The sequence below is a fragment of the Cygnus atratus genome, chromosome 16 (assembly GCF_013377495.2).
Source record: "Cygnus atratus isolate AKBS03 ecotype Queensland, Australia chromosome 16, CAtr_DNAZoo_HiC_assembly, whole genome shotgun sequence".
NCBI classification, from domain to species: domain Eukaryota; kingdom Metazoa; phylum Chordata; class Aves; order Anseriformes; family Anatidae; genus Cygnus; species Cygnus atratus.
Window position 1 is genome coordinate 4,891,677 of NC_066377.1, and position 25,140 is coordinate 4,916,816.

The 25,140-nt window shown below is 36.5% G+C and overlaps 1 protein-coding gene across 3 annotated transcripts in view; it reads right to left on the reverse strand.

The window, feature by feature from the left end:
- PHACTR3 (phosphatase and actin regulator 3) overlaps window positions 1-25,140 on the reverse strand; it is a 104,821-nt gene that overhangs the window by 72,644 nt on the left and 7,037 nt on the right. The window contains exon 1 of one of the 3 annotated variants that reach the window (XM_035548382.2): window positions 665-1,535. The exons of the other annotated variants lie outside the window; for them this stretch is intronic. The gene's annotated coding sequence lies outside the window, so the exon portion shown is untranslated. Of the gene's footprint in view, window positions 1-664; window positions 1,536-25,140 lie in introns of those variants that run through there. 3 annotated transcript variants of the gene reach the window in all.

Consider the following 25,140-nt stretch of genomic DNA (forward strand, 5'->3'; position numbering starts at 1 on the left):
CTACTGGATTTTTCATAAAAACTATTTTTCCCGTCAGTGCCGGGGAAAAGGGATCAGCTATCCAACACAGCTAAACTAAAAAGCATTGTGGCACTTGCAGTGGGAAAAATCCTCTGTTCCCTGCTGCCCCAGGTTCTCTGCAACATAACTGTACACATAAATCCCTCTCCCTGTTGAAAAAGTGTATATTTCAATATTGAAACCAAGCAAGTGTAATAGACAGTTATGAAATTAATCTGCCAGCACCATCAATGTTTCCTAGTTTTGGAGGAATACATTCATGGTTATGAAATGTATGATTATTTCTCAGACCACAAACGACGAAAAAACAATCCCAGTTTGTCAGCTAAAAGATATCCGATGGAATTTTCTCCTGTATTCCTAATGATCACAGAGATAACACATTCTTGATATTGTATCACAAGCAAAATATCATAGGAATCCTAATTCCTTCACGTTAAAACATAGCTGCATACCCTCAATATAGAATCTCAGAAATACTAAGAAAAAAAAATGCCCAAGGCTGGAGCAGATAATGTCCACCCACCTCAGTTAAAAATCAAAGTAAATATGATATATCAGTTTAACAAAATAAGACATCAGTAGCAGAAAGTAGGTATTTATCCAGTTTTTTTACTCGTTTCTTCTATTCCTTGTTACTTACCTCTGAGGGCTGCTGCTTGCTCGGAGCACACAGAAGGCAGCAGCTCAGTCCAAGGAAGAAACCAGTTATTTCCTTTCACCCTCTGTTCTGCCTTGAAACTCCTTCACTTTTTTTCTTTTCAAGTTGTATAGAAATACAAGGATGGACCCTTTGGGCTCTATCCAGGTCTGTTTATATTATGTAAAACAGATGAATACATTTCCTATTTTAACCATGAAAATCATGCCTTCACTGACAGGCGCCCGGATCATTAATAGTATACTGTATGCAACTGTGAAAACCCACGTAATGCTCAGAATTGGGCTCAGTTTTCTAAATGAAGAACCAGATGAAAATCTGCAAACCAACTTGTCTTTGTCACAGAAGTTTCTCTTTTTTTTCTCCTGTAGAAGAAGCTGGAAGTCACTGTTTAACCAATATAGGTTTTTCACTGGAAATGCTGGAGGAGACCTCTAGACTCTATTTAGCACCAGAACCAAACACATTGGAGAGTTTTGGTCTTTAAAGTGCCTCTAACCCCACTAACTTTCGGTCAGCTCCCACACCAAACCTGTGATTCCTTTCTCCCAAGGCAATTTTGTCGTACAGCAATGTCAGCAAACTGCTTCAGCAGTGTTTGAAAAGATTCCAGCTTAAATTACAGTAGTGAAAGCCCGCTCTGGGCTTTACCCTTACTATTTTTTCTAGACTACTTAAATTTCATATTATTCCCCACCCAGTCTTAACCATACTTCCCAGAACGCAGGAAAACAGTCTTTCCTTCCTGCCATCCTAAATGCCTTCATTAGGGAGACTTAACATTGAAGTGTTTTGGAAAGGCAGATGCTCTAGATTTAAAAGAAACAAGAAGAGATGACTCTCCGTGAACAGCTGCATTGCTCTCAGCTTGAAGCAAGCTGTATCTCAGAATGGTTTTGTACATTATTTTGTCACTGGGAACATATTATTACCATCTAAATTTAAAAACACGGGCTTTCTTACATGAAGGCGAAAGCAGACTTAAAACCACAATGACTGTTCTGTTCAAGTATTCTCTGCTGATGATGCAGAAAATATCAAGGTGAAGAACAGTGCTTGTTTTAGGTGGACGTTGCTTGCAAGGTGTCTGTACAAACCTAGCCAAAACCACAGGCACAGGAATTCTTCCACGCTTTCAAATAAGGCAGTATTCAGAGTTCTCTGCTGAAATCTCATTCTGCAGCTGCTTCAGCTCTTTGTTGACTGCTCAGGAGTATCTTGTCCCTACTAACAAGCACTATTATGTTACATCTTAAGAGATGGATGGGCATTAAACCTATGTTCTGAAGTTATCATTTTTCAGTTCTAAAGAAAAATACCTCTCAAATAAACTGAGCAGTAACTGCTTCTGTAGATTTTAGGTCAAGTAATTCTTGAAATACTATTCTGGCAAACGGGCCCACCTCTGAGCACTAGGCATACCTCTTGCTCTTAAAATGGCTAGTGAATTGCCAAAATCCTGGGAGAAAATCTAAAGAAAATTTCAGAAAATTCTTACAAATTTAAACTAAATCAGGCCTTTTTGCCCATTTAAATGCAAATTAACTTTTGTTTTCCTCTTACTGAGTTTTCCTATGCATCTTCTACAAGTGTTTACATTGATTTTCCATAATACTTTAAGCAGTCCGTGACTGACTGATACATTTCAACTCAGGTACATTGCCTATTTTAAAAAAGTGTACTAATTGTATGGATAATGTAAGATTGATTTATTTTAATTCAATGAACATATGTAAAACAGAGACACAGACTTCCAGTCATAAACAAGCCTGCTACTCTCTGAGGGACATTTTAAAGAAAAAGTTGAATGAAATACTATTTCAATAACTGTTAACATCACTTGCAGTCTTTTAATTAATGTCAAGGGCAACTTAGGTCAACATTTTTGTGTATATATACATATATATATATACACGATAAATATACATAAATGTTCTTGCTAAGGAATTTGCTGAATGTAATTTTTGCATTTCAGATGTTTCTGATTCTCTCTAGCAAGGGAGCCAGTATAAAAATACAGAAGGTAAACTTTTAGAAAAGTCTGGATTTCCTGATTATTTTTTATGTAATTATGTCTGTAATGTGAGAAGAGATTAAAGATCTTAGAGAAGGAAATGCAATGACAAGTTGAAAACAAAAATCTTTTTTTTTTTTTTTTGTATTTAGTAGCAGTTTGCCTAGTGAGCATTATCCTGACGCATCAATCAGCATCTAGCCATTAATCTAATTGTTATTCAGCAAGTCTCCCTATAATAATCTCTCAGGCATGTGCTGCAAGTCTAATGATTTTTGTGTGCTGTGTCATAAGAGAAAGAAGTATGTTGAGTCATCTTGCAAGACTCTTCACCTTATGGCTGGCAAGACTAGCCTTTCCCTGTATGACTCCTGAATGTAAACTTGGGCGGGTAAATAAGGCTGCGGTCAGAATACTGGACAGCTGGGTAAAGTGGGGAAAAGTGAAAGATAAAGTAGAAGGGAAAGGGCAAATATATCTTAAAATGAATTAAAGAAAAAAGACAAAGAAGACGATGACTATTTCAGCAATCTGTGTACAGCTTCATTCTTTTTACTTGCTGAATTTCTGGAAAGAAGCTATGACAACCAAAGGGCTCACTCTCAAATATAAATAACAAATATTAAGCAGAATTAAACTAAAAAATCTGACCCAACAAACTTCCCAAACATATGCTCAAATTTAAGTACATAGTCTTAGCAAAGTTAATAGGATTCATCTGTCAGTGAGATGCCTTATGTGCAAACATGCTTTGCTTCTTTGAGTTTTAAATCCACATTGCTAAGCATATGACTACTTGAAATTTAGGTACACAAGTTTGGAAATCTAGCAAAAGCTTCTGAAATATTTTGCTGAAAAATAAAACTGAGACCTTTCCTGTTTTAGAAGCTTATACAAATTGTTACTCTTTATGTCAAAAGAACTGGTAGTTAACCAGTGGAGGAATTGTGTCCTGGCCACATGTAATTCTGGTGGGTTTTTGAAGCAAACTGCAGAGAACATTGCAAGTTGAATTTTTTGGTACAGGACTATGCTAGCAAATGAATCAACATGCTGAGAAGGTTGACGTCTTATATTCTTGCTTACCAAAAAGCTTAGAATGGATTAAATTCAGATTCAGGTTTTCCATTACCATAAAAAATTTAGAAGTTTTCCTCCTTAACAGGAGACTTAACGCAGACTTCAATTTTACCTTTTTGCATGAGACTCAGAACTCTGATTTTTATACTTTTATATACGAAGCGCCTCTGGCAATTTACACTGCAGGAATAAATAATCTCTATTTGAATTCATGCCTTTTTAAAATATCTCTTTAAGAATCTGAGCCCCCTTAATACACTTTGGTGTTCTCCAGGTACTGGAGAACTAAGATTTTGTTCAGCTGTTTTTAGTAAACATACTTCAGGTATGTGGATTTTGTAAAGCGTCCTAAATGTTTCATGTGATGTTGCGTGGATATAATATTCTATATTTCTGCTGTCAGTGTATTTCTGTGGTAGAAGACATTAATTTATGTACGAGCACATTGCAGATCTTTGATTACAACTAGAAAATATGGTATTCTTTGCTGGCACGAAATGGTGAGCCCTTTTATTGAATCTGGGTAACATTCCATTTTCTACTGTTTCATTGTGCAGTTTGTTTAAGTATCTTTCAATTAAAAAGAGGTTGAATTGCCAAATCTACCATTTGCTACATGACTGCAACAGTTGACATAGCATGGACTCGGCATACCAAACCCAAGCTTGTTTCCCCATTTTGGCAGGGATGGGTAAGGACAAATTGGCTCTTGAAAATCCAAGGTGCTTTACTTCTGACTCCAGTTTTTCAAGGAAAAAAAAAAAAAAAAAGGAAAGAAAGAAAGAAAACTGAAAATTTGACTGTATATCAGAATGCTGAGTGCTAATTTTAGAACTCTTCAAAATAGAATCAGTAGTTACTTGGGAACACTGAAGAAAAATTGGCAATTGAGGAATCCCTGTTAAGCAGGTTTTAATGAAATTAAGACTATAACTTATTTGGTATTTCTTAAATACTCATAAATTGTGTACGGATTAAATTTTGATCCATAAATTTTGATTCCTTCTTCTATCAGAGAATTTCTTCTGTCTTCCTTCCTTGCAATCAAAGACTGGAAACAATTACTCCTTAAATCAGAAACTCTGATTTTAAAGCCTTTTTCATTTGAATACACTTGACATGCTTGGAGTACTTTGTTCCTATTTCAATAATTAACATTTGTAACCTAGTCTGTTTTGGAAATAATGCGGCAGTCAGTAAAAAAAAAAAAAAAAAAAAAAAAAAAAAGAGATCAGATATTCCAGTATATTCCTGGAAGCATCTTTTAAATGTCCTAAACAGTATTTTCAAAAGCTATGCTATCTCCGTGTCTCTTGATCAGCCTTAATTAGGATTTTTTTTAAATGTGGTAATAATTTCCTTTTGCTTTCACAGCAAGGCCTTTTGTCATTTTTTATTTTTATCATCTGTCACAAAAATTTGTTGTACGTGTAAGCAATTTAATGGTTCACTGAATGGTTGTTATGCAACTGGATTGTATAAAATCCTGTCCAAGTCTAGAAATTGCTGCAAAGGGGAAAGAGAGAATTGGTGAAGGACTGAGAATTTACATATATGTTCTGTTTGTATGTATATCTTATATATGTGGTTTTGCATTGCTACCCTTTTTGTTAACCCTATGGGTGTAAGGGGGAAGAGAAGATTAGTTACCTTTTGTTTAGGGTACAGAAAGAGATAGCTGCTGCCTATTCCCAGCACAGTCGAGACTCTAGAGTCATGATTTAGCCAACAGGGAATATATAGTAGCAAATCTGTTTTACATAGGTCTGAAATGATTACTTCAACAGTATACCATTGCTAGCTCCACTTCATGGTTAGTTTTTCAAACAGAAGCCACTCAGTGTAATGCTGATCTACTATTTAACTCAAAGAGCCTGGTCTTAACTGCATAGGTGAAGAATGATAAATCCCGTATTCCAGCTGCACTAATGTCATGATTCAAAGGCTTTCTATCAATACTCGTTACAATCCTATGAATGAATACAGTGGATGGGAAATATCACTTTTTAAAGCTGTCACTGATACATCTTGTTAGCTACCATGAAAGTGTGTAAAAGAACCCGAAGTTAGATGCACAAAAGCTACCTGTAGAGGAAGAAGCATATGACATTGCAATTAAGGATTTTTTCATCAGTTAAACACTGTATATAGAGGCTGAATTAATGCTTTACCACAATAACTTTAATTCTGGCATTTCCTAACTTGATTTTAACACCAAACTAAAATACTATTCTATGTTTGAGGATCAGGGTGCAATCAATGGAAAGGGAAGGTTCTGCCGGTATTATTCACTCACATCACTAAATCATATTTATTTCTGTTGACCATTATTGTGATTATCTATACAGCAAAGTATTATTACTCTGTGAATGAAAAATGGATAATGATTCTAAGTTGATTATAGATAGGTAGTACTCCAAAAGACGTGAAAGACACAACACTGCATTTCTTAATTTACTGTCACTGATTTTCACAGGAATAAGAGCTTACCTTAAGGTATTTGACAGACTAAAAAAATGTAATCATGCTGTACACTTGTTGTTTCTGCAGTCGCAATATAACTTCATAATTCAATTTATTTTCCAGCCATAGCATCCTCTAAGAAACTAGAAACGTGATCATCTTGCAAAGAACCTTTGGATTGGACTATATAATCTGAGATCCCTTCCAACCTGGATCATCCTGTGATTTTTACAGATAAAATACATGTCCATATCCATCAATTATTCCACATTCATCAACTATTTCCTATATTTTTACAGATGTCCAAATGTATGTTTTTAACCTTCAGGCAGAAACACTGAAGCACAATAGAAAATTCCACTTGACCACAGTTGGAAAGAGTTAGAAGCCTATAAATCACCCACTCTTTTAGAGTGCTACATTAACTTTTGTAAAACAAGAAATAGTAAGCCATGTTCATTTTGTCACCGTACAAAAAATACAACTAGCAGAAATGGAACAGTTGTTTGTAATCAACAGCTGGTATTGATTAACTTCTTGGGATGACATTTTTATTTGCAACTGAAGTTGCAAGTTTGACCTCGAAATAAAATTTTCAGGGAAGCTTTACAGATGTTATATAGCATCGCATCAGATATGGTTTTCTTTTCTCATCAGTTAAAATAAGATCCTTGTAACTTCTAACATTCATCACCACAGAGATAACTTGAAAAATGGATGACCAATTTTTCACCAGCCAACATAAATGATAGTGAAAAGAGTGATGTCACAAAGAAGCATTCCTGCTTTTCAACAATCTCTTTTCGCATTGTATGAGCTTCACTTCACAATCTGTGTTGCATTTTCATTTATACACAGCACACAGTGTGAAAACAGTTTTTGTTTGTAGTCAGTTCTGAAAACATGGACTTCAGTCCTCCATATATGTGATAAATCATTATACAACTGATTATTGTCATAGGGTACATTGCATGGCCCATAGCCTTGAAAGCATATTTTCATTGCTCTGATGACTAAAACTGGCTAATATTTTTATGCATGTACATAGATCCAAATCAGCTTGTCATGAATTGTTGAATTTTTGTTCAGCAACGCTTTCATGGACTACTATTTTGTGTCTCTTTTGATTAGCCTCCTTAAAAATCACTAAAGAATTTAAGACAGGCTCTATATTAATCAGACACTAAGACTAAGATATACCAACATGATATATATCCTCATAAACATACATTTATCTGTATCAATCAGCACTAGAAGTACCAGTGATTTATCAGAGTGTATCAGAGAGCACTCCACTATTCAGCACCAAGGTCAGCTCAGGGCTACACACAACCTATAGAAAAGGACCTTGCTTCATTAAAAAGTCAAAACTCTCAAAAAAATAGAGAGAGAGAGCAATATTAAATTAGTATAACACTTCATGGAAATAAGCAATCCTGATAGAGAAGATTTTACAAAAAAAAAAAATGTATTCATCAGCTGTATTCTTTATAGAACATTCTATGGGGAATATAATGCAAATGGGTGTATGTGAGATAACGTTTGTAACATTTTTTGCTTTTACTAATGCATAGTGCAGGTACCTGTATATGTGGTGGAAGAAAAGCCAGAACTGTGAACTGTACATGCATCTATTTTTCTCTGAATTGCCTATGTACAAAATATGGGCTAAATCGTGCCTTTAGGCACAGTGTTGAACAAAGATCATAAATTGCACAATCTCAGAAGACATGATATTCTAGCACAACTCCCTCTTTGCTTCATGATAGGGCAGTCACAAATTACTTTTTCAGAAGCAGTCCACAGCATGTCTGCAATGTCTCCGATGCACTCACTAATCAGGGCATTGCATTGTTACAACAAAGGCCTATTTCGCTTTCCACTTCTCCTCGTCTACTCCTCAACTTCTTCTTCCATAGAAGAAGGATGCCATAGGGAACAGATTGTGTCTATGCTCCCTCATATGCAGGCTGAGATAGATGTACATTTCCACTCCCTTAAATAGATGTATGTAGTATTTCACAAACGTAGGAATTTATTTAGTGTAGATTTGGCTGACTTACATTTCCTTTGAGTGTGGACTTGAAACATGGAGATGCATTTGGTTTATTAGACTGATATGAATGTGTTCCTCACCTTAAATTGATCTAGATGCATGTGAGATGAGAACTCAGAAGGCCTATGTATCTTTTTCTATATGTAAAAAGACAAATGTGGTCCTACTGGAGTTATTACATATCAATCCAAAGAGTGCTTTTATTTTGAAATAACTATTTGTCCTGGGTTCTGAACAAGACTTTGGCAATCCACCAGTGACAACAAAACTGCACTAACAGTATAAAACTTCTGAAACTTTGAAGTGGTTGTACAGGTTGTTGTGTTGTGGTGGTAGGCAATTCTGGTACATAGTCTGAGAAAGCAAAATCATAGTAGGGTTAGAAAATGTTCCAAAGGCAGGAAACTTGGAATATGAAATAGCACTAGAGAGAACATGGCAACAATGCATACGGGAAATCCCGAAATAAAAAGTCAAGTATGTTTATTTAAATAACCAGTCTGATACAGTACTGCGCACAAAGATATTTCAGTTTAGAAGTTGTCCTTTAAATGAATTTAATGGCTTGTTTATATGGCAGTGCTTACAAAAACTAATCCAAATTATCTAATGGTGTGTGCTTGGAGTAGCTTAATTAAACAACACTAAATTTGCATGAATACTCTCAGAATTAAAATAGTTTAGGTTCATTTACTTTGGAAAAGAGCAAAGCTAAATTAACTTGAGCTCACTTTAATTCTGGACATGAATATCCACATAGATGTTACTAAAGTTTAATTAATCTACTTTACTTTTCCATGTAGTGAAACTACATGGATTTTCATAGTCCGTATTTATGTAAACAAGCTCTAAACACACACTTATGATATTTCAAGACTGCTTTATTTTCTATTACACTCCATATGGGTTAATTTAACAGTCACTAGAAGGAGCCAAGTATTAGTTGATCATTCTTAACTGAGACCATATTTTCCATCACTGTCTGTAAAAGACAAATTTTTACACGTTCTCTGAATTATAGGCCTTAGTGTATCCCTATAAGCCTTACAGTCTACTGATAATGAACAAAAGAAGCTATATGTGATTCTTTAGAAAAAACATATTCAATTAAATTCCAAGTCTAAAAATGATATTGCTAAGGATGTTCCTTTGCAAAATAACTCATAGCATACAAATTGGATTTTCTAGATAACATGCTAAAACCACAAGTTGAAATTATTTTTGGATTGTGTCCCAGTGCAAATCAATCTTATGGATTCTGAAACTGCTAAGACAGATCTTGGAATGGTAATTAATTTGATATCATGATTTTGATGTCAAGAAGAAACTCAGATTTACAGCTGCTGAAGGCTCTAACCCAACAATTATAATCAATATATTTTTTTAGCTTTCACTGTTTCCAGACTTGTTGGGTCCCCTCATTAGTTTCAATTTTTAAAATTTTCTCCTGTTCATGGGGTGAGAAACTCTATCTTTGGCTGCAACTCTGTTCAAATCACAGCTTGTTAGGCATGGTTCATGTTAACTGTGATTTCAGTTGGCAGGGCACTAGATTAGCTGTTGATATCAAGCCAACATTTAATTTTGTTTTTTTTTTTTTGAGTCATCTGTTGCCAGTTCCCATGACAACTGATCTTCTAGCCTTCAGATTTACTAGAGAGAACCGTTAAAATGGCCAGGAGTACATATAGGTATTCTTTGAAGTAGATGGAAGTTCAACTGTTTCTTCAATGGGAACTAAAAGACCTTTTCAGCTTTGCCTTCAGCAACACGTGATTTCTGTTCATGAAAACACAGGTGGCCATATATTAGAAAAATAGAGTGAATGGTAGTTTTTAACCAATAAATCCGTTTTAGCACCTTTTCCCTCCATCCACAGAATGAAGGTCTTTATGTACAAGATCATGCAATGCAAAGGATAGGCCAAAATATTTTTACATTCTCTCTTGCATATCAGTAATAATGCCAGCAAGTGACTTTTCGGGTACAGATTCCTTTGGTCTTCGTTACAGTACCTGTACATTTCCATTTAGTGTTTCACAAATGTGTGACTTAGGTAAAAGAAATATCGCAGGAAGACAACATTCGTGTACTAAGTCAATGCAGAAGTTGTAACAGAGAAGATAGATTGCTCAGAATGCTATAGAAGCTTCTTGAAGCAAACACCTTTTGCTAAAAACAATAGTCAGTATATATAAAATATGTACTACCCATATACCCACAGGGTATGAAAGCTTAATAAAAAATAAATATCATATTGGATCTCAAGGAGTTCTTACAGGAGAATGCTAATATGCAGCGGTTATTTCTTAGACTATCTCCCGCTGAGTTTCACAGACTGAGCTGGAGTGGTTTCCAAAGTCTAAATTCCACATTTCTCTTATATACTGGGTACCAAACCTTGCAAAATGCTAGGCATCCCCAAATCCCATTGAAATAAATGGAATCATAAATGTAATAGAAAAAGGTGCATAACTGTTTGAAATACTGGTAGAGACTTCAGGAAAAAAAAAATCAGACCATCCTTTTACCTCTTCATTAGGCAAACATTTGTCTCTCGTATATGAGAAGAAAATAAGCAGCTAGAGAACTTTGTCATTTGATTTGGGTATTGTCCACTGCCCAGAAGCTTGTACTAACAAGCATTAGTTTCAGGAGGATGTTTTATTATCCCAGACCTCCGCAAAAACTGCAGCAGGCACTGCGATGTTTGCAAACTCACAGTACTCAGGACTGATCTAAGAATCAATGACCCTCCGCAAATGCAATCGGCTAGTGGTTTTCATGCACCCAATTCACTTTATGTTTCATTATACATATTTGGATGACTTTTCCGGGCTGGTTCTTCAACAGCAAATCAAGATTGTTTTCCTAAATGTGAGGGTGCACAGGCCTATCATCTAGCTTCAAACGGAGAATAAGGCAATTATTCTGACAAGGAGCTACCTTGCTTCTCTTCTCCTCCTCTGCCCAGTATAAGCAGTTAAAACAGATTTTAGAGATAATGGGGGTGTATGTGGGAGAAAGTGAAAGATAAGAAAAGAGAATACACCAGATCCTCAGCTTAAGTTAACTATCCCAATTCCACTGAGGACAGCCATTTTCCACCAGCTGAAAATCTAGCCCATTAGAAATCAAATCCCAGGTGGCCAAGTATGTTTGGTACCAGCCATACTGCATATAACTGACTGGCTTTTTCTTACAACAACTCTCCCCTATTTGAGTAAAGCCACCCTTCACACTAGACTGTTGTGACTGGTAAAAACTGTTGTAAACTAATGACACAACAAAGCACTGCGGCTGGGCTGTATGGTTGCCATCTTTCAGTACTACAATGGAGATTAAACAACTGCATACATTAACTCCAGCAGTTTTCACTGTACCAGTTCAGGCTGTGAATTCAGGCTCTGTCTGATTATTTTACAATCCAGTTGGCTCATGAATGTCATTGATGCAGATGCTGGCATACATTCAAAATGCTTTGTTTCATGTTTTGCTTTTATCTTTAAATATATTTGAGTAGTTTTTTTCACCCTTTTAAAACAACTCACATAATAGGTAGAGCTAAAAATGATCTAATAGCTTCAGTGCCTTAGAGCTACTGCCATGCATGAAATTCAGACTGTGACTATAAAAAGGAGAGCTTTCCCTCTAATTCTCATTTTTAGCTAGCTATCCCTGTACTTTTTGAGAAAGACAGAACTTGTTCATGTTTCAAGTCAACATCAGTTAAATAAAATACAATATGATGGTTTGCAGAAAGATCGTCTGGGGAACTTGAGGCAAAACTGTTTTTTTGACTGGCTGAGGAGGCAATACATTTAGGAAGATTAGTAGTTACTAATTAAGATTTTAGAGTGACCCAAATTTGTTTTTTACAGCCCTTACTCTTTAGTTGGATGCAATGAAAGCCAATACAGTTGAGCAAGTAATTCCTGATGAGTAATATATTTGCACCTTCACTTACTATCTGCATATTCCCTTTGATGGAATTACAGTTTTCCTGACACTATCATCAACTTGTACTTGCTAAATTATTTCTGCAAAGTGTTCAAAATATATATTGCATGAGTTCGACAGCCAAGCACAAGTGGCATGGCGCAGTTCTTGTCCAATACCTTATGTCAGTTCCCTCTTCGATTGAGTGCAACTCTTAATTAAGTTTATTTGCATATGTGCAAAACATATGCTTGGTTATTCAAACCTTGCTTCATACTGATGTTGCCTAATTTTATTAAATGAGACCACTATAAATTTTAGGGGAAATTAGACAAAATAAGAATAGATAGAACCATTTTATTGTTTTAGACTAACATGACTATTTTGTACCTATCTTGTGAGAATTTTAATATTTTATCTATTTACAATATATTTATGTGCGGTTTGAGTAAACATGGATTGTTACTGTGTTTTACTACATGCTTCACTTCAGCAGAGGCTGACTCAGGGTGTTCTGAGACAACTGCATTGAGACACTCGTGGAGACTGATTTTAGGTTGGCCCGTAACTGTTACGAGTTTGTACCAGACCACTCAGGTTGCCTACTGTGGGAAGCTGGTCTGTCCACTGGAGGTTGTTTTAATTATGTTATCTGCTGTAAAGCAGACTATTTTGTATCCTCTAAACCTGTTCTAACAATTCAGGCACTTACTCAGAGACTGATATATTTATTATCAATAAAACAAACAGGAGAATACTAAGAATTTCTGCAGAGAGGCTTAATTGATAGTGCATTAGGTAATGAATGACTAATTAATAAAATGAGAGCAGAATATAATGGATTTGTACTTTGTACACAAAAGGCATCATTAGAACTCTTCAACCGTCATTAGCTCAGTCTCTTCTGCAGTGAGTCATTCGGCTCCCTGAAAAAAAGTCTAGCTGCATTATAAAACTGCCAAACCACATAAATGATACAGCTTTCTTTTTCATAAATGATACAAACTTTCTGAATTGTCCTCCTATGTACATTGGTTCTCTGAGTTTAGGGGATTCTTTGCCATTTCTTTTTTTTCAATTTCATGGTGAAATGGGTTGTGCAGATACCTCAAAGCTAATCTCATCAGAATTTTCCAAAAGTGAAGACACGCACAAAAAAAAAAAAAAGGGGCGGGGGCAAAAAAAGCTATATTTCAATTGGATCCCCTTGCCCTATCAAACAAAGAGTCATATCAGCTGTGGCCTCTTGGACAACACTACCTGGCTAAGGAACTGGTACATCTGAAGTGTGGTCAAACCAAGAGTCAGTGAAAGTAGATATGCCTAATGTCAGCTCCTGAGTTTCTGGTTCATTCAGAACACAGTGGGTGTCACTGAAACTAAAATTTGTAAATGAGTATGAGATGACTTTGTTCTCTTCTGCTCTATGAAGATGATCACACCCTGTGGGTATGCAGCTCCAGAAAAAGCACTCCCTCTCTTAACCAATGCAGATAACCTTTTTTTTAACCTATTCAGAATCAATGAGTTGGCCACATTTAAGTCCACTGTGGCAAGATAAATAAAGTGAATGTTGGGAAACTGAAAACAGAATGTAAAGAACAGGGATGTGGGGTAGTCATTCAGTAGTTTCACTTCCTTAGTCTTAATAATAATAATAATTTAAAATTAAAATAACAAAGGAACATTGAAGTAAAGAAAAAAATTAAAGGAGGAAAAGCAGTCTGGCCAAATTCTGATCTCTGTGCTATCAACTCTTTAGTAAGTAGGTAGATAAATTCTCAAGAAAGGGCACAGAGACACATAATGGGATTTTTCAAAGTTCCATTTCTAAAATTTCTGTATTTCTAGTAAATATGACAGCCCTTCATCTAACATAAAACTAGACAAAAACATTATGAATCAGTCCTTGATTAACAAAAAAAAAAAAAAGCTTTTTCACCCAATCTGTTTAAGCAGTCAGTCAGTCAGTTACAAATAGAATCATTTGGTTAAAATACATATCAATGATAATTGTGTGCTTAAATGTTTGAAATGTTTAGTATAAAATATTGTACAAAATGAAATAGGCATGGCAGCAATGTATAAAAGAGTTTTATACATACAATGAAGAAAATTGGTAAAATCAGATGCTGAAATATACAAATCATTTGTATGCACAAAAATCCCATGGGTGCATATGCGAACCACTGAAGTATGCCCGATAGTTATTGTGATTGCCATTAACATGTGTAATTACCTGCTCTGCATCACAGTTTTAGGTGAATGGCTAAATCAGCTACAAAATTATGAATAGCTGAAAAATTCTGCTTCTTTCCCCAGGTCACTTATTTAAATCTCTTGTTTAGTTAACACCGTTATATCATAACTAACAAACTGCAAAGTGTACTTTTTCTTGAAGTGACAGCAGTATTCCCAGAAGGACTGAAGTTCTGTTGTTTACAGAACAAGAATTCCACATGCAATAGCAGTGAAGCTGTCCTTCCCAGCAGGGCTTAGTCACATCATCAGGAAGTAATTTGAGACACTTCAAACTTTGGCTGTTTTGTTATACACTTTATATATATATGTATATATACACACACACACACACTTTATATATATAATATGCACACACTATCTATATGCACTTTATATACATATATGCATGTGTATATAAATTTATAATGGAAATGAAAATTTCTGTAATATATTCATACACTTATATACTATGGTATACTTTTTTTAATGCTGTCTGTGATCCAAGTGCAAAAAGCCATTACCAGTAAATTAGTTACAGACACATCGACCTCTCTCTTCCCCTTTGGGGGGGCCAAACTTTGGTTGGGGTTGGAGTTTCTGAAGTCCTTTTCAGGAGGGGAGAATAAGGATATTCTGGAAAAAAGAGTGTGTGCTAAAACGGTAAATGTAATTTTTGGTAGAAAAAAATGGGAAAAGAGTGTGGTTATTTAATATTTCTTAAGGACTGTCGGACTAGATTTGCCCAAGCACTTCTACAAGATTATTCCAAACTTAAACCCTCTTGATTTTAAAACCTTTGTTCTCATTTCTTACGATGCTCAGAATGCTTCATCTCTGGCTCTGCATTCTAAATTGTCTTAGAGAAACTGCTCTTATACTACTTCATAGGCTGAAATTCAGTCCTTAACCTCTCATATATGGATATTAGGGCCAAAGCCGGCATTCTAAATTGGCTTCTCCTAAGCCCACTTGGAACTAGTTTGAGGATGTGACTGCAGGCTTGATGGACTTTCAGTGATGTAAGCAATGAAGAAGGGAAATGTGGGAAACCCAGACTACCCTTTGGGTTGTGCTTTTCATCTAATATGCTGACAGGTAAACACACCAAAATATAAACCTAAAAGGGTGACAGCTCCCACACTCTCCTTATCTCTCCTTTTCCTACATCATCCCATCTAAAATGGCTGCAATTGCATTTGTTTCTCAGCAACAATGGTAAAAACTGAAAAATTAATAAAACCTGATGGCTACTCTCCCTGTCCTTGAACTTATCCTAGAGCCTGACCATAGCTGTAGTGCAGCAGAATCAAGCTACATACTTTAAAATTAGATTTGAAGAACAATAGCAATGAAAAGAACCAAACCCCAAAGCCATCCACTACCATCAGGACCTGGACCACACACCAACTCTAACTACCAGAGCTATTGCTGATGAAACACCATACAGAATGTCCCTATGCTGTTAGGACAGGGTAGTCAGAATAGCTTCTTCATAGCACCTGTTGGTAAAGTAGGCATAAGCTTGCTTATTAGAGAAAACTGTATATTATTCCACTCCTATTTTCACTTATATAAAATAGCCTTCTTAGGAGATACTGCAGTTAAATAGTGATTGTGTGTATCAAATCAATTTTCAATGGATGTGGTTGATACCATAGCACAAGGCCTGAGACTGGATCACAGATTAGTGTCCATATATTTAAATAATGCAAATAGTTTCACAGCAAAGCACCAGTTTATATGTGCAACTCTGAGTTCCCATTGTCCCCAGTCCAACAAACCGATGGACAGTGAAGGAAAAAAATCAAATGCCCATTATAGTCAGAACTATTATATTTCAGACAAGACTCTAAAGAGAAGAATATCATTGCTATTCAAATATCTCTGGTTTTGGAATCTGGTATTGAAGCCACTTTGAATTGGGTGGTTTGCAGAGAAATGGGTAAGGCTAAACAAACACACTGTGATACTTGCGATTCCAGAGCTGCTGCCACTTTATGGAAATGATAATATGTATGTCTTTGGGAAACAATTGCTGTAAATAACCCATCTGTCATGAGAAATAATCCTAAATAACAAGGTTGTCACCTCAAATAGACTTAGATGGCAGTGGAATAGACGGAGACTTCTTTGTATCTCAGAAGGCAGAGTGAGTTGTGGGCAGAAAAATAATGAAATGAAGCAGCTACTTAAAACCACTCCAGACACGCTATTTTGCAGCAGTTCTTTGAAGTCATACCTTCTGAAAGCTATCCAAATGACGAGAGGAGAGCAGGAGCACTGGGTCACTCATCAGGCTTGTTGTATGGGTAAAATGCCTACAAAGGAATCTCGGTGCTATTTTTGGAGGATACAAAACATCCAAGTTTTCAGTGCTTTTGTTTTGTGCACAGATGTATGTTACATGGAAAATGAGGGAACAAAATAGTGATTTTGGGAAGGTATAATTAAAATTTTCACAATATGGTTTTAAAGTTTTGAAAATGTGTGAATTTTTAAAATGGTAAGACTTCAGGCCTCTGAAGTGGCCCTTCTAAAGATGGTATTATCACATTAGCATGGTATCTGACTTGAAAGCTCTAAGCCAAGAAATACAGTACTGGTGTTAGCAACACACACAGGACAAATTTTGGAGATTTTAGCATATAGTATTATTCTCAGGAAAATTTTCTAGTAGCAGTTTTTGACCCCTTTTAGAAAACTTGCGTTAGCTGTAACACCCAAGCACATTTGAACTTTGGCTCTCTAGCACTTGCCCTTGCTCCGAGCTTATCAGAGTCAGAGAGGAGCTGGGAGGCTCACAGCTCCCTGACTCTGCAAGAGACTTGAGCCCATGGACCAGTTGTCCAACACATTCACAACTCGATGCCAACAGCCGTAGAGCTGGTACAGGCTCCTTGGAAGTCTTTGAGAGTTGTGTAATGGAAGAGCAGGATTTATGTGGTAAAGCAGCTTCCAAAAAGTTGCCAACCATAGCAATGTACAGAAAATGAAGAAAAAAAAAAAAAGGAGCTTTACTATAGCTATATAGACCTTGCCTAGTAGCTGTGCTTTCAACAACTTATATATGCAATTACACATCTATTCACCATCATTGCAGGTGCAAGCTGAGCAACAGCATGTGTATAAATGTGTGTGGGTGTGTAAAGTCTTCATTATGGTGATTTGTTAGCACAGGGAGAGCAGCTTTGTGTCTAATGAATGTGTAAATTAGGTGCTTAGCTTACTTGAGTGAAAAACAGTTCTACCACTTTGTGTCTTTAGTCTATCCCTCTCAACAGACTTTGGAAAAGAAAGTAGCTAGATAGTTTCATTCCTTGTCAAAGTAGCAGCTTCCACCTAAAACCTAATCCTACTTTCTTGTATTGTCCTCAGGTTTCTAACAATGGAGAGCAGTGAATCTTGAGGAATTAGTTGTGGAAATGTTGAATGATATCTTAATCATATGCATGATATACTCTTATGTAGTATTAGAATAAGAGGCGCTACATTTTGTGTTGTCATTTCTGGGACAGAAAACTGGGACTGTGAGCTAGCTTTAAATCATTTCTCACATTAACGAGATTCTGACCAGAGGCTCTCTTTTATGTTCGGGATATGCAGTGCATTATTTCTTATTATATCACAATACATTGCAAAGGAACAGCCAAGTTATCAAGACTAATCCTTTAAGTCTTTCTTTCTGTACAATGTCAGACAAAATAAGACTATGCCATATTTCCGTAATCTCTCTTGTATTATGAGAATATTATGATCTGTAACAACAACAAAATCCCTAAACTGTATGCATTCCCATTGGCTCTGATGTGCTTAGATTTGTTTCTTTCTGTCAGAAGAGGTATTTCCAAGTCAGTAAAATTTCATTTTAATAGATGCTATCAGGCAAAAACTCAGATCGTTAACACAGAGCAGAAAAAAGAAAAAAAAAAAAAAAGAAAAAAAAAGTTTTCTGGTGTTTAAAAACTAGTGTTTCTGAAAAGACTTGATGCTATACCTCAGGTTCTCCTTTCTCTTCAAGAAACCACCTAAAATCAAAGCCAATTTTGAAAATCTAGGGTACCTAGTTCTGCTTTCTTTTCTACTAGGATATGTATATTTAGATTAATCTGTTCTGTAGTTCTTGTTCTCAGAGTTTACATCATCTAACAAGATCTACAAAACATTTCTGCAATGCTTTGATGGCAAATTGCAGGGGGATTTCTTGTGTTAAATACTAATTAATTAAACCTACCAGATGTAGGCTTCCATTTCCTTTAATAGGATGAAAAACATATAGACAGACAGATAGATAGATATAGTTAATACAGAAAGGTATATCCTCCTTCTATTCTCCTTCTCAGAGATTTGTATGTTTGGATAGATTGAAAACATCATCCTACACTATTTATTCCAAAATTTAGGGTGGATTTCACTGTACTGATATTTTGATAGTTGCTGCTAGGAGCATATTCAATAACTTAACTCTTTTCAAATCACTCCATTACAGCAGCCAAAGAAACTATGACCTCAGAATGCATAAACTCTTGGCATTTTTCTGTATTTTTTTTTAATGATTTACTGAGAAATATGTCTAAAATGCTCAATGGACAGAGAAACAGAGAAATATTAAAGTCCAAGATGGGAAGTAGAATGAATTTTTTGCAGGTGCAGGACACAAGAGAGCTGATTATATTAAATATCATCTCTTGAATAAGATAGATGAGTAATGCCCCATGTCATAGATTTTTTTTTTTTTTTTTGGGGGGGGGGGAAGGGAGGGTGAATAAGTTCATAGAAGAAATAGAGGCCTTTGATGTGTTGGAATAAAGCCTAAACACATCCTAGAAGGAGTGTTATGAGAGCAAGAGTGAGGAAAATATAAATGGAACAGAAAGTTACTGAACACAGCTTCTTCTATTTTTTGCTCCTAGGTTCTTCTTTCAGAAATAAGGGTTATTTAATCCCTTTTCATCTCATGTCACCCACAATAACTTTGGAGCTTTAATGGCAACTTTCAACAAAGGATATAGCTCATGAAAAAGGACACTACTGACCCTACTAAGTATTACCTGGAAGGCCTCAGTGTGAGGTCAGCTTTGCTTACCAGCAAGGCATCAACATAGAGAGACACTATGAGAGCCCCAAGGGAATAGTTTTCAGCCAGACTGACACTTCATTATACAGCAGAGGCTTCAGTCATAAGTCATAAATGAGATTTTTTGACAGTTTAAGGTTAAACTGAGGACTGGAAATGCTGAAACCACAGGAAGGCAGGATTTCTTGGCTTCTCTGTTACATTACTACCACCCATTCTATTTCTAGAATAATATTCTAGATATTCTAATTTCTAGAATAATAATTCAGGAGGTGCAGGGGGCTGCCACATTTTCTAAGGCAGAAGTGCTAGCTAATGGAATGAACTTGGACTAGACAGCAGAAAAATGAAAATTGTAGAAAAAGCAGACTGAAAACTAGGAAAAAGTTGCAACAAGCTATACCTTCTCACAAGAGAGCAAGAGATCATAGGAAAGCTTCAACTCAGTTAGACAAGAAGAATGCCAAAATACTTTCTTGGACTAGAGAAGAGAGATCAGGATACATTTTTATTACGGGTTAAGGACCCATCTTAAAGCATTTTCATTCACGTGCAATATTCTGGATTTTTGAAGGCCACTTCTTTATAATTTTGCTTGTTGGAATGATCTTTTTACATGGCTTCCTTTCAGTTTATTCTTCTGGTTGAATTACAGCACAAAATGTACACCATAACACCAAAAAGTCTACTTGCTATCTATCTTGACAGCTGTTGTTCACATACCCTATGTTTGCCTTAAGAAAGTAAGCATCTGATCATGTCATCTGTTAAGTTAACCACTACTGCAAGGGTTCAAGTAAACTAGCCTCAGGCTGTGGCTGATATTTGCTGCTATTACAGATCTAGCAGAGTCATGGTTTCAGTGAGGATGTAATTTTTTTGGTATCACACCATTCCATTTTGAATTAATATCAGTAGTTTATAGCAAAATAGTACGTTCTTCAGGACTTCTTGTGTTCCTAAATAATAGGAGATTGCCAGATGACAGAAAGTTCACTCACTTGCAGGAAACGGTGTTACAGATTGCTAGGTTCTCCAGAATTAAGTATTTCGCATGTGAAATCTGAAGTGGCATGAGTAGTTTATCTCAGTTCCGATTTTTCCATTAATTTCCTTTAGTTAAACAAGAAACTGATCATTTTAGGCTCATGGTGAACAAGTGGAGAATTTGTATGGAGTAGAGTGCTAGGCTCCATTTTCTCTTTTCTAGACCTTTCTCTGCATAGCTAGTATTCTGAGTACTTATTCTCTGCTGCTAGGCATTGTAAAATAGAGCAAAGCCAAATGAGCCTCTGTGACAGAAGTAAGCATTTTAGCTGGAGTTAAGTTGAACTGGTCTAACTGAGAATGGGGTGGATGCCTTTCTCCTTGCAGCTTCTGCAATCCCAGAAAGCTGCATAGCTGCTAGAATAGAAAAAAAAATAAAATCTAGTTTGGATTTTTTTCTTCCATCATTATAAATGCAGAGTTTACACAATTATAAGAGTCCTGTCTGTAAATCATAAATCTCAGAGAAGCCCAGTTAAGTCAGGCTTACATTAATTATGCATTCTGAGCAACCCAAAGAGGCAGAGGATTTAGGTAGCTGCAGAGGAGGCTACCCTTCAGACCCAAGTTCATGAAACAATCCCAGCAGCTTGGATTCCCAAAGCATGCCAGTGAAAGTCTGTACAACTTTTCCTTTTTCTGCAGTAGCTCCTGAAATGTCCCCCCCTTCTCTGAGCCATCATTTGAGGTGACTCAAGCACACTTATTGACTGCTTTTTTTTCACTTCTACCATCACTTTCTCCCTGCTCCTGAAACAAATTAGGATGGTCAAAATTTAAAGCTCTCAATCCACCTGTCTCAGTCTACCAAGCTCAAAATGCAGGGAAGATGTCAGTGCAAAGCTTCCAGTAATTGAGTGGTCTTCCAGTGGCTGTTCAGCCATGGCCATTGTAGAGCCGACCATGATGCGTGCTGGTTGAGATGAAATCTTCCTTAACTATTCCCTTTCGCGGTCTACTCACCACAGTTCCCAGGTCCAACTGAAATAATGCTGTCACACTAAATATTGTGTGGGAAACTTTCCAGACTCCAGTCCTAAACCTGCAATCATCAGCTTCTGTCCCTTGTCTCCCCTCCTCTGCCCATCTTGTGTAACCAAAAGCATTTTACCCCTGGAGGCTGAGGTATTCCTATACAGGTATTACTTGCAAAGCAAGCTCTTCACATCTCTTACATGGCAAGACCTGGAAATAGGGAGGAGTGTATAATTCCTCTGTAAAACAGTAGGTAATACTTTCTGTTGGGAAGGTTTGCTCTGTCTAAATATTCTGTCCAGATTCATACCATTCGTGATGAAAAGACTGAAAAGTAGGTGCAGGAGCAAGGAGCTTTCTGGCAGACTGCTTTCATCTGATGGTTAGTCTGAGTTTCACCATGAAGCAGGGCTGGTTCTAGATGGTGAGCAAACTCATCCTGAGCATCAGCACTTCTGCATGTTATCCAAACTCAGATACAGAAGACTGACCATGAATATTTCATTTTGGGTTCATGGGTGTTCACTCAGCCACCTTTGCTTTGCTTCCAGCCTGGGTCAAAGTTCAAGGCTAGGAAAGAGTGCTGTCCCTCATTACTGAATAGCATCTTCTACTGCCACAGTCAAGAACCCTGTCCTTAGACTGCATGGATCACTGTTCTGACCCAGTACAGCATTTCTCATATTCTTATAAGGATTAAAAAAGAAAAAAAAAAACAGTCTTGGTGCAGGCTGTTTGATTAAGATGCAGACTTCTGTGGGCAACTGGATGAAACGTGACAGACATTCACAACAGATCAATATGGCCAAGGCATAGGGAAGACAGCAGGGCCTGAGGGGTGTAGCAGCCCTCAGAAAAGGCTGAAGGCTTCACTGGCTTGACGTGGTGCAGTGATCTATGTCCAGTTGCTGGTTATGCAGTGATGGAATGGTTTGAGGATGATCATATATATATATATATATATATATTAGAATAAGGAAGTTAACACGTGAACTGTCTCTTCATATACATATATGTATACAACAATCAGAAGAGCTTTATGCGTAAGGACTTGACTGTTTTTAGTTATAACTGCAGGTTTGCATACATGAAGCATGTGTGATAATGGGATATTACCTTACTACAAACAGTAAGTTTCTCTTTGATTAAGATCATCTTACTGAAATATTTATGCAGACTCAATCATGAAGCTATTGAACTGCTTCAAGTAGTTATGTGATGTGCTCTCTAGGGCATGTATAAATTGAGTATACATTATACCATAAATCAACTTGAATTCCAAACAAAAGTATGGGATTTAATGGCACAAAGAATCCATTGTATTAGCATATAAACTCTGGCTACATTTAGAAACAAAATGGAGGTATCGTATTTAGCTTTACTTAGTCTTTGGTATTTATAGATCTGACCTGCTTAGAAAAGCCAGGGTAATTAATTCTAGGTGTTAAATGTTAAAATACAAAGCCACAAATTTGGTTAAAAAGTGCCGTAATGTTATAAATAAACAAATGGCGTAACCCATTAATTACAGCATGAATTGGGCAGCCCTGAAAGAGAGTTCCAAACCTGAAGACTGTGAAAGATTAACAGTTACTTAGCTACCCACTAAAATAAAGTGAACAGTTTCCAGATAAACGTGACTCCTAGCATTATGTAACTCATTACATTTTACAAGTGTGGTGCAAACATTAATTGACTGACTAATCTTAAAACATCATCATCATTCATAGCTGAAGTGTGAAGGCTTTAATATTTGAAAGACATATGAGTTTATCTGCTTTGCACAGAGAATCAACTGTGTGCACGATTTATTATGTGCGCAAATTAAGTCTGAGTACTTGTACTTTTTGTATGCAATCAAATTTGCAGTTTAATTTTGTTTTAAAACTTCTAATGTTGAAGAAAGAAAGATAAGACAAGGTTTCAGTACTCTCTAGACTAGGTGATAGCATTTCCATTCTGTTCAAGTGTCCATACTGCCTAACTTAGTGGAGGGAGGCTTGTTCACTGATCCTTTTTGTTGTTGTTCCATCCTTATTAAATTAAAAACTGGTCTATACATGCCTGCCCAAAGCTGATCAGGGAGAAAAGGGGAGGGGAAGTGGTGGACAGCAGATATTTTCTGATTTAAATTTTTCTCTGTCAAGTTCCCAGCTACCTGTACTTAGTATCAAAAAATATCTTTAGAAGGTCAATTAGTTGCAAAGGGTAAGGACATGTACTAAAACATAATTAAAAATCCCTTTCCAACTTTCATCAAAAAGCCCACGGCTTCTCTTTGTTCTCCTACTAGGTGAAACAATATTCAGCACAAAGACTCTATTTGTGAAGGCTTTTAACAAATACAAATTCTTGTGCTAAATCTCAAAGTAGAAGACCAGACTTACCTGTGGCCAGTGTAACATTAGGCATCAAAGAACATTGTTTCAGAATGTTTTTCCTTAATTCAACCAACTTCCAAGATGTACTTGCCTATTGTTTCTACTGTTTTAAATAAATACATTAAAAAAAAAAAAATCAAATCTCTCTAACCTTACAATGAGAACTGGGCCTTACAAAATCCAGAGTCAACCTCCAGTGGTGCCACTGGCTTCCTGCGGAAACTCAGGGAAGGCAAATTTATTACATCTCAATTCACCATGTGTAAAAATATGAGAAACACTTATTTTATTCCACTGTTTTATGTCTTTTTCAAATTAGAAAAAACTACTTAAAGCCCGAACAGTTTCTCTTTATATGCTGCACAGCAGCTGGCACAATGGTGCATTATTTCAGTTATGGCCCATAGGTATTACTGAGACCAGAAATCTGTGTTTGGAGAATCTGAGCCTGAATCTTTTTTTGTAATCTGGGATAGTTCTTTTGTGATACATAAAAACATCTGAAGAGTTAAGGAGGGAAAAAGAAATGCCTTTTGTATTGAGTGTAGAAGAGACCAGTAATATTTCTCTGTGTGATTTGAGAGATACTGCAACTCTGAAAAAGGCTTTTTTCCCCTCATACAGCTTGCTTTGATGGTTGTGTACTTAGTACCTAAAAATTTCTTCAATGAGATGCAAATGCATTGTTTGATATCAATATTAAATTTAAAAAAAAAATCCTGCATTGTTTGCAGTGTGCAATGTCATCCCTGCTGCTTTTAATGCCGGAGTATAGCTGCTGCCACCAAACACGACTTTGACGAAGGAACTTGCATGCACATAACAAGGCTCCTTCTGGTGTATGAGAGCAGATTCCCAGTAACTAAGAACAGAATATTTAAAACATTCTAGAACTAACAAATTCTAATTCTACAAGGGAAACAAAGGATATGAGAAACTGCTAGACCAGATATCAGTGAAAAGCTTTTCACTGATATTTGACAGACTACCTAAGCTACTTCTGATACTCAAGTGGAGACCCAATCCTTTATGTGCCCCAAGGATTTGCTAGTAGCACTGAGAACAGGAAAGCAAACAGGCACCTGGAGTAACAGAGCAGCAGCGCACTGGGGCTCTGTAACCAGGAGGAGCATCTCTGGGCTAGGAGGAGATGCTCTGCTGCAGGACAGAGCAAAGGAGGGAGTCCTG